This window comes from Pinus tabuliformis, chromosome 4_1 (assembly GCF_031772625.1).
Source record: "Pinus tabuliformis cultivar Carrire ecotype Pingquan chromosome 4_1, CPIR1, whole genome shotgun sequence".
Classification (NCBI taxonomy): domain Eukaryota; kingdom Viridiplantae; phylum Streptophyta; class Pinopsida; order Pinales; family Pinaceae; genus Pinus; species Pinus tabuliformis.
The window spans coordinates 440,960,086-440,972,122 of NC_142303.1; positions in this window are offsets into that span (position 1 = coordinate 440,960,086).

The window sequence follows — 12,037 nt, forward strand, 5'->3', positions numbered from 1 at the left end:
TAGTAGTGAACGTTCTAAATTTATCTAAGTTCAAAATTTGGCGGAATATCCAAAAAAGTTGCTAAGTTTGTCCATGCCACCAACTTTGTTTCCAACTCATTTATGCATTCTATTAACAACTTTAGTGAACTATCAATTACAGCTAATGTGCCAAATATGGAAAAAAAATGCCAAAATCATTATTATGGATCGACTTTATGCCCATAGGCTTATGCCCTCACCCTTGGTCACATAACACTCTAGAAAAGCAAGTCCTAGAGGCTAATCGTAGATCCCTACCTTATTTCCCCGAAAATAAAACTTAGTGCTACAGGGAATACTGTCGAGGTCAATCCTCCAGGATTACATCTCTGCTGGGGTCCACCACATTTCCACTACAAAAATCTTGATCGATCCATGTTGTCCACATCCACCACTCGTACTTGTCACCTCATATGCCATAGTCTCCTAGTACTCTGTCACCCTAGAGAAATAACTTGCAACTATTTTGAAAATTATCGAGGTGCCTAGACTTCTGGGGATGGGGGTGATGTGCCAACGTTGACCTCTCTACCACCTATGTAAGGATGCCACATGTCACTTGTCGAGTGGTTCCACATGTCACTTACTTTTGGCCCACATGGAAACCAGAAAATTCCAAATCTACATGACACGTGTCACGTCTCTATTGGTGCCACGTCATGCTAACATCATGCTACCACGGTGTCTTCTTCTTTGAATAATATCGTGCCAAGTGTGTTCCTTCAATTGGTCCATATGTCATCAAGGGTACAAATATGAGGGTATCTTGGGCCTTATTTTCTCGTGATTTTTCATTTTAGATTTTGAAGGTCGGACGAGATTTTTTTACATCACCTAATGGTAGCTTTGTCGTCTCCTTTGAGCCATATACTAAATGTTTCAACTTGGATTTCCTATGGATCCCACCAAGGATAAACCAATATGATTACATGCAAAGGTGATCAACTGCTTCACCAATCACCGCTACCTTATCTTCCATATCCTCCTGGTATTGCATCATCGTGGATGTTAGGACTTACGCCTTCCTCAGAAAATTCTTGGGAAAATTTGTCGGTGTTATGTGTCTCGCGAATGACTGACACTTTCCTTGTTGAGATATCATTGGTTCACTTGCGTGCCCACATGGTAGCTCATTCCACCTATACATTGACTATGTTGTTAGGACCATGGCCTATAACACCAAGATTTTTACTTTTAACCTCAGAACTTTGACCAGCCATATGTCTTGATTCAGAAATCCTTTTTCATACTTCAATATACCGTTGGAAAGTTATTTCCAGGTTTTATCCATGTCGGTAGTTTTTAAGAGCTTATGATATAATCTTATATATTGAAAAGGGATCCAAAGTCTCTACCCTTTGATCAATTTTATTTCAACCACATGAGTTGTGTCACTCCTTTGAAGTCAATGCCAACATACTTTCAACATTACCCCCCTTTAGCACTAATGGCAACACCAAGATCATTGGAAATAATCATAAAAGCAAGTTCTTTCTTATTAACCTCTCCTCCCCCCCTCCCCCCTCTCTCTGACATCAATGGAAAAGAAAATTATATGCTCCCCTTGTGACCAATCTCCCCATGTCTTGTTGATCCTATTGACTTGACAAATTCTTTTTGATATGATAAGTGCTTACTAGATACCTCTCATCCCCTTGAGGAAGATGTAGTGGATGGAGGTATGAGGAACTACTCCAAATCTTAGAATTAAATATTCAGATTGATCTCTTTGGAGTGGTTTAGTGAATATATAAAATTACTACATATTTTTAGGTACAAACTCTAACTTGAAAATATGATTTGCAACTCTCTTAGACAAAATGGTACTTGATTGGAACATGCTTCATCTCGGAGTGGAAAATAGGGATCTTGGATAGGTTGATTGCACTTGTATTATCACAGATCACTGGTATTAGATGATTGTACATCAACTTCACATTTTGTGAAGTATACTTCATCCATTATAGCCGAGTGAAACACTATGTTGCTACTATAAATTCTACTCCAATAATAAAATGATAAGTTTAAGCTTGCTTCTTACATAACCATGAAACAAGACATTCACCAAGAAAGAAAGCACCATCACCAATCCTTTTCTGATCATCTGTAATACCTACATAATCATAATCATTGAAAACAATTAGTGAAAAAATTTACCTCTGGCATACCAGAGTGCATAGTTTGTTGTATATCTTAGATATATGAGAATCCTCTTTTCTGCCACTCTATCTGGAGTTTGCTTGAAATCTTCCAACAATACCAACTTATTTCTTAATGTATAGTCTAGAGGCTGTCAAGTATAAGAGGTTACTGATAATAAATCTATATAAATCCTAATGCACCTCTTGTGATTCATTTCTCTTACTGAGTTTGCAACTTGCAACCATTGAAGTGCTTACTGAAGAACGTTCCTCCATATTGAATTTCTTAAAAATTTCCCTAAGATACATGCTCTATGGGATAAAAATTCCTTTTGAACATTGTGCAATATGTAAATTAAGGAAATAGGAAATTTATCCAAGCATGAACATCTCAAATTCGACCTTCTTATCAGTTACAAAATAACAAGTTAGATGTTTTCAATCACTTGCAAAAATAATATCATCAATGTAGACAACTGATACCAATAATTTTCCATCATTATATTTCACATACAAATTACTGTTATCTACACCTCTTTTAAAACCACACTTCAACGAATAACTATCCAACTTGGAATACCAATCCCTCGGGGCTTTCTTGAGACCATACAAGGCATTTTCAACCTGCAAACATAATCAAGTTTACCTGATAATTGAAAACCATCAATATTCTCAATGTAGACTTCTTCTTGCAGTTCTCCATTTCAAAAAGAACATTTAACATCCATGTGATATATCTTAAAGTTCCTAAAACCAGCGTAAGCGATGAGAATTCAAATTTCTTCTAATTGGGCAATAGGAGCATTTAAAGTCTCATCAAAGTCCAAACCTTAACTTCTTACATAACATATTAACCCTTGCTCGGAACCCTTTTTTTCCTTTTTTCATTGAAGCACAGTTGCAATTGTTAAATCCTAATTCACAACTGCCACGAGTCGCGACACCTGAATACCTAATTGCACCTATTATAGAACAGAACCCGATTTCTTCCAAGTTTTATATATTTTCCTTCATTTCTTCAAATTCTTGTTTTTTTGCATTTTGTTTTGTAAGCTCTACGAGAACTTCCAGGGATTCGTCCTCAAAACCAAACTCGGGTGATAATATGGTTAATAATATGTAATCTAATCACTGCATTATCTCAGTGACAAAAATCTCTCTTAACCTTCCTCGAGTTATTCTACATTTGAAGAGTGTAGGACATGGAATCATTGACCATGTGATGTATTGGGTAAACATATACTCAAGTAGACATGAAGAGAATATGATAATGGGCATAATCTAATTTAATGTCACAACCGAGCTAGGCCAACCTAAAATTGATGTTTGATCTACTACACTGTTTAATCTACTACACTGATTGAGATGGATTTATGTGTAAGACCTCTTTATGTGTGAGACATGAGAGCATTCTCTAGAGCTATTAGACTATTTAGTTTTAGGAGGTGTACACACCTTGCCTTATTTAGTTGTACCAAATTTACAAAAACTTGAAATAAAAGGTAGTGAAACACAAATTTACTTGCTTGGTTTTCTAAACTTGATGTCTTCTTTATTGGGTTCTATAAACTTATATTAGCAATTGATTTCTTTACCGGGGTCTAAAAATTTGTGATTGTTATTGCTAGAGAATTGGTTTATGGTGGATGTCAAAAGTTGGATTTTGCCTATTTGCAAATTTTCACCTTTTTTTTTGTATTGACTTTACATGCTTGCACCTATAGTTGTGCTTGAATAGTATAGCTTGGAATTGGATTTTGGCATTTAGTTTTATGTCTGGGTAGTTATAGAGGTATAGGAATATTCTAGGTTTGTGAAATTTGCAGTTTCATTTATTACATTGAAAGTGTATATTATTCTAGTTAGCTATGCCAGATTCCCAAAATTATGCATTTTGGGTCTTTTGAATTTTACCTAAATACATTGGTTTTTTTCAGAATCAAAGTTTTATGTATTCCATTATGGTGATTTTGAATGATATTATATGGGATTCTTTATTGGGTGAATTCATGTATCACTCTTAAGTTAATTTAATTGAGTTGTATTTAATTTAATTTGTGGACTTTGGGTGAATAATCACAAATAATATAATCAAAGTAAGAGGTTTAGTCATGTTTAATTCCTCAACTAGGAAAGCCAATTTTGAACCTTGCAATTTTCAGTGTTGGAGATTCCAACTTTAAAAATAATAATATATATTTATAAATAATATATTAAATATTAATATTTATAATATTTATTTAAAATTATTTACCTATATGTTAAATATATAGTTTATGTTGTTAATGTTTTTGTTTAATTAAAAATTCCGTAAATAACTATTCAACTTAATATTGTTTTTGCTAATAAATATAGTTTGGGTTTTATTGTTAACAAATTTGTTTATTATTTAGTCATTATCATTTAAATGTATTGATTCTATACCTGTGAAAAGATGATAAGAAAATATATTTTTTTCTTAAAATGATGAGTAGGTTGGTTTCAAGATTTTCTTCATCCATGTATTATTAACTTTTTATACGATTTATTAAAAATTTTATTTGATTATTTATTTTTTAATTTCATTTATTTGATCCTATAATATTGTAATTACTACACATTTCTCTATATTTTATATATAAAGCTTAATATTCACCTTAATGAGTTGCAAAACTTAATAGTCACTATAATGAGTTCTGAAGGACACCTTTGAATTTGCATATTTTGAAGTATATTATAATTTATAATTTAATAGTGTGAATTTGGTCTCTAACATGGATGGTATTACCATTGTTACAATCTGGGTTAAAGCTTGGATTCTTAAAAACCTTGATTTTTATAGAATCTTTTCATTGTGTTTAAGTTATCTTTTTTATTTTTATTTATTTTTAAATGAAACTTATATTTTAACCATGAGATTTTAAAAAACCATGAGATTGGCACGTTTGTTTGAAGACGAAATTTTTTGGTAATTTATTAAGTTCCTGCCAGATCAATTTTTTAATATGGTTTTAATTGATGAATTGAAATTCATGTATATCTAATTTATTTATTTTTATTATATATAAAAAAATATCCTAAAAAAAAGGAATCAACTTTCTGTGGAAGAGATTTTTGGATGGTCTACATCTCAAGTTCCATCACCTACATGAACTATCCAAAATTTAGTCCATTTACATGATGATACTGAATGTATCTTTTGAACATTTTACATAGTTCATGCACATTATTCTTTTTGTTTGAAACTTATTTCACAAATAGTGTTTCTTTTAATGAGATTGACTTTGAAGTGACTTAAATGAAAAACATGGTATGTGTATTTCAATTTCTAGTTTGTTAACTTTTATTGTTTAATTTAGTTGCAACAATATCTACATTTACTATTTTCATGTGAGAGTAATTATGAATATGATTTGCAAAAGTTAGATAAAACTGGTAAAAATTAGTATTAAAAGTCATGCGAAGGGCAATTTAAAAATAAAAACATCAAAAAAATTTTGTTGTGATGGGAAGGGTGATGGCTCAAATTTAATCTCTCACCCCACATGAAGTGTCTTATCCCTTGTATTTGCATTATTTCCATTTTAAAGGAAAAAGAGTACAACATTTTCACTTTTTAATTGTGTTTTTTCGGCACATCTTATACTCATAATAATGATAATGATATGTGATTGCATTTTTCTTTTTTTCTTTTCTATATTTTTCATATTTTGTCAATTTCATATATTTGAAAAAACCTTAATTAATAAATTTAATATTTAAATTTAAAAATCAATACATTTATGGCAACATATGTAAATGTATCTCTATAAACCAAAATTTTAAAAATTAATAAACTTACATAATTTTTCATATTTTTTCAATTTAATATATTTAAAAAAATCTTAATTAATAAATTTAATATTTAAATTTAAAAATCAATATATTTATGGCAACATATACAAATTTATCTCATAAACTAAACTTTAAACACGTTAATAAATTTTTTCAAAACAACCCAAAAGGGAAAAATAAAATTAGAATCCTTTGAAGCTAAAAATAAAATTAGAATCCTTTGAAATTAAAAATAAAATTAAAATCCTTCGCAGCTTTATACATATTAAAAAAAATAAAAAATAAACAAGTTAAATATTTGACTTTTGTGAAGTTTTATATAGAAAGTAGTTGTGCAACAAACCCTGTGATATTAAAGAATTTGCTAAATATACAAAAACAAACGAGTATAACTATTTCTTGCTAGACACGTTATTGTCAGAAAAGAGTTCACTAAATATGCAATAAAACAAAGTATTAAACTAATACTTCAAATTACTACATTGTTTTTTGCTTTATTATTACAAAAGAATTCGCTAAATATACAATAACATGAAGTATTAAACCAATACTTCAGACTATGACATTGTTTCTTGCCGAGCACATAATTATTAGAAAAGAATTCGTTAGATATGCCAGAACAAAACTGTGACCAATCAAATCCGTTCATACACAAAATTAATTCATTTCGAATGCATTTAGATGGTTGCAAAGCATGTGTGGCCTATCCTATCAGAGCTATATTATGTATTAAAAAACAAAAGTAGTTTATTGAATTAGAAAAAAAAGAAAGATCATTTTTCCTAGATGCACAACACACTTATACAACTTGAACACTGAAAATAAACTAGATTTAATAATGTAGTGTAGGTAGCCCTGCATCAAATATTGAATAGTTCCAGCTGGTCTGTACTTGAATATTATATCAAATATTGAATAGTTCCCCTTGGTCTATAATTGAATATTGCGTCAAATATTGAATAGTACCAGCTGGTCTATATTTGAAAATTGATGCTAGCGAAATTGTTCAATATTTGATTGCATGAGGTCTCTAAGATTCCGCCTGAACTTGATAATGGTCTCTAACTTTAGCTTCCATTGTCTACATGCGCTCAGTCTCAACTGTGCAGTCGTCCAAATTTAGCTTCGGCAAGACACATTCCACAGGAGCTGAAACATCTCCCAGATGGTCTTCCATTTTCATTTCTGGCGACAAGGGAAGAATGAGATCTCCAAATATGGAGAGTATTTTGGCGCCGGAGGTTTCATGGTGGAAATGGCTTTGAATGCAAAGGAGGCCATGTCTATCCTAAAGAGCACAGAATGAAGCATTCGCCACTGACAGAAGGAAATATAGATGCCCCAAATAAGAGCGACCACTTTGGTGTTGCCTGTGTTGTGAAAGGTGGGGATGAGTTATGTACTGACATGGCTGAGCGCATCCAAAATATCATAGCTGAGTATTTACGGAGGGCGCCAAATAAATTTCAAATTTCAAATTTGCTGGAATGCATTCCATGGATGGCTATGTGATGGTCATCTCGCAGATGGTCCCTGACAGTCTATCATACGACAACCAGCTGCTGACTCTTTTTCAAGTCACCAGACTCAATGGCCAGAGTCGGAATTTTTTCGGAATGGCATCCATTTCTGTGCAAGTTCGCCCCCTGCTTAGACTACTCCATAACATTCTTATCTCTTGGTCCTGGAACAAGCTCTTATGTCTAGTTTTCTCAATATGGTCAACCTCTTCGTTCATGTACTCTAACCAATTTGCATCTTTTTTATCATGAGAAAAATCCTTTTGTTCCACTACAGATAGCAAAGCTACATTTGGTTGAGCATGGGGATTTACTAGCCTTCTTCTTGTCTAAATACTTGTATTCAAGTCATCAACATTACTCCGTTGGGTGATGTTTTTGCACATACCTTGCAGGATATTTGCATTGTGAAATAAAGGGTTCTTTGATGTCTTCATTTATAATTGGCTCATCTGAAAAATAATTAAATGAAAATAAAATAATATTAGAGAGATAAAAACATGGAAGAAAAGGCTTTTAACCCTGAATGTATGTATTCACAAAGAATGATGATACAATATAAATACATCACGCTATGTCTCAAAACAGTTAGTCTATCTTGGACATGCAATCTCTTGGTTGACTAAATATCTCAACCACACACTAATATAGGAGGCTAGGTAGTTGGAGAGAATCTCTCAACCAATTAGACCTCAACAAACTCCCAAGTATTAGGAACAAACTCATTCTAGAATTAATGAGCACATTAAAGGAAAGTAGGAATTATATTTTCCAAGACTCATAATTTTATTATTTTGGACTTATTGATTGTGAGCATGAGGCTAACATTCCCCCCATCAATTATATGTCTAGAGTAAGAGATGGTACCATCTCTGAGTCTTCACGTTGAAACCGCTGAGTTGAGCCTCAATGAAAAATGGCCTGAAAAACCGGCAAAATTAGTTGCTGAAAACTCCAATATGAAGAGAGTAAACCAAGAGAAGTGAATCAATTGCAAGTCCAGCACATCCATGAAAATTCTTGACAACTCAATCTAATGCCAGGGTACAATGAAAAAGGATCTACTTATCCTTTGCTGGGTCCAATGACCATCAAACTAAAGAAAAATGCCCACATTTTCTCTCAATCAACATCCCAATCGCTTTTCCACTGAAAAATTTTGACCCCCCCTAGAAAATTGTGTTGTCAAAAATTTCAATCCGACTGCCATCATCATCAATTCAATTTCAATTTCATCATCATTTCTCCCCTTTGTCAATTGAAAGGATATACCATAACTATATGCATTTGTTTTGAACTCCCCCACCCCCGATGTAGGAGAGTTTCTCTTTTTAATTTTGTTCAATTCTTCAGGAAACTTTATCTTTACCTCTGTCTCGAATATATTGTAGAACTTATGCAACTTCTTTACTTCTAGATTTCATCTCCAAGGGTTTATCCATGCGTAAATAACTTTCATTTTAGTCTTCTTCTGTATTCGACATTTCTCTGATAGATGATTTGTGTTCCCATAATGAATACAAGGATGGAGGTCATAACATTTACTTTACATATGGCCATTTCTCTTATGGTTACATTTAACAAGGTTATGGGTATTTTCTAGAAAACTTGCACTTACAAACTGAATTGGTTTTGAGAAACATGGAACATAAAAATTATTTTCTTTCTTGTTTCCTAAGTCATGTCAATCTTTTTTTAATAAACTTTCTTCCCAAGGTCTGATCAACCTCTTGGAGAGACCATTTTCTTGTTATTATTCATACCTACTACTATTGTTGATATTATATTCTTGGTTCATTAAGTCATTTGTATCACATTGATCATCAATCATCTCTATTAACAATTCATCTTTATCGCATGTTGCATCAAATTTTTCAGTTAGATCTTTAGTACATCTAGTTGCATCACTTTAATTTAGTAGCACAACTTGCTAGATGAGATCATCTATGTCACAACTTTCAATAACCTAGTGGACAAGATCATCTGTGTCACAACTTTCATCAATAAGCTAAATGAGGTCATTTGTTTCACAAATTTCATTTTTTGTTTGTATGAGGTCTTTTGTGTCACACACTGCATCTATCTTTTTTGTACATCTTGCATCAAGTAGACCTTATTTTTGCCTCAACTTTATCTGGAGTGCATTAATGAGTTGTTTTTTCATATCTAGTTCATTTTGAAGATTTCTTGTTGCTTCTAATGTGTTATTCATTTGATTAATTAAGTTTTCATTTTTCTTTAACTTCCACTCAAGCACTTCAATTTTGTTGTACAATTCTTGATTGCACTCTTGCAATTATTTAATTTCTACCTCTGCACTTTGAAGACATTTTCCTCCTTTACCCATTTTTGGTCTTTAACACACTCTCTTTTACCTGCTTGCTTGATTATCACACTCCCTTGAACTTAGATGTGTTCTTTGCCTACCGAAATTCTACCCAAGTTAATGATTTTTACAATGTAATGTAATGAGGAGATGAATTCTTATTTTAATTTTAAAGAACTCAACCCCTACCAATTTTTACTTAATAATTCAATCAAGGCTTGGGTGTCGAGTTCAACTGAGGATGCACCCTTTTTGTTACAACACAAAATTTTCTTAAAATTAGACTCGAATTTGGACTCAACTTAAACTATTATTAACTTAGACTCAACTAAGAAAATAACTTTTCAAACCCATATAATTACAACCATATCACTACAAAATGAAAACCATTTTATATCCAAACAAACTTGAAAGCCAGCCTTCACATGAATTTTAACCAAATAACTAAGAAATTTGGAATCATTTAATATCACAATATTTAAATTAGCATGCCGAGACATAAAAGTTAATTTTGCAACTCGAAAGTGACCAAAACTACTATGCTTCTTAATAAAGAAGCATATGCATCCATACTTCAATATGTTCCACCATTTAACTTCAATCCATTCTTTATCATCCAACATTAAAAATTTCCATTCATTCTATCAATGTGTTTTATCGACTTATATGAATTTAGTTTTTGACTTTCTTGAAATGATCCACGTGATCCTTTTTTAAAAATGAGTTGAAAAAATAATACGACAAATGATTTGCATAAACGAGTGCAAAGGAAATTCGTCGAGCAAATAAACTTAGACTTACACAAATCTCCAACACAGGGCACACATTCCTCTAGTTTGGTTCCACGCATAGTCCTCGAGATGGGTTCCACGATGTTGGTTCACGAGCTGGTTGATGTCCACAGGGATCTCCACGTAGGTGCTTCCTTAGGTGGTTTCACGCAGACTCCTCATAGTGTTTCTGCTAAACCATCATGTTTCTTATTACACCGTAGAAGTGTTGAAGTCATTTGGGGCCGCCAAGGGTTGTAATGGTGGTAGCTCATTTCCAATCTACACCTATCTTGATTCCGGAGTCTATGGTAGTTAGAACCATGTGAATGCTACATGTGGCACTTGGGAAATGAGATTTTCCAAAACTATGGCAAGTGCATGGAATTGGCGTTGAGATACTTGATCTTCCCAATGCAATGGTCATGAGTTTTGTAGCAGCTGTCCATCCCATCACAAGGATCTTCGTCATGGAATCCAGTGTAAATAACTCCGCAGTATCACCCATAACCTAGAATCAGGGCACTTGTACACAATTTCGACTCATAATGATGGCTACATTCACTCACTGAATATTTACAACTCTAATTGTCATTGTGTTGTAGCAACTACAACCACCCTCCAAAAATTTTCCTTAGCCTCATTTTGGAGCCTCCCTTCCAACCTTCACAACACTTTCTCTTGCTTCATCAAGTATTCAAGCTTCAGTGTTTTCCTTGCACAAAGGCAGCTTGTCGATCACAGTCGTTCCATTCATCTCACAGGTTGTTCACCCAGACTTGGTCTAGCTACAAGTTGAGCAGCTTCCCCTTGAAAATTACACATTTCTGGAGGGTAGCCAGCCTTCCCTCCATAAATTTCACAATCCTCTCTGGTAGCCTGTTAGGCTCTAGGATTGCGCAATCCTACCAGCCAACACGCCAAGCAGGATTTGCGCAAATTTCCCCAGCGGGGCTGCTCAACCTAGGATTTGCTTAAATGTGGACACCACTCAGATGCTCTGCCTAGAAATTCTGCAATCCTTCTGGGTAGTCAGCCTAGCTCCGAGCCAGGAATGCGCATTTTTCCAATGCAATTGAGAAATTGCATGCATGAACAGTCCAGTTGACCAGTTCCTCCCAAGACAGAGGAAACTTGACTTCCTCTTACCAAAATAGCAAGAAACAATATTCAAAGGAATCCATTGTCTCAAGGATCTATGTTTAGCAATTGGAGGTTACATGTAAGGATCCATTGAGAAACCTCCCCCACCAAGTGTCGCTTCCCCTAGATTTTTGGCATGTGTGTCACAACCTCAATGTTATCAAAACTCATCAACTAGAAGCTAAAAAGCTCATTCCTCACATAAACCTTGTAGCTCTAACATCCCACATCACATCTAGGAATAGTCAGCACATTTAGCTCAACTGTTTTGGGGTAAGCCAGCTTCCCATGCCTTGTGCTGTA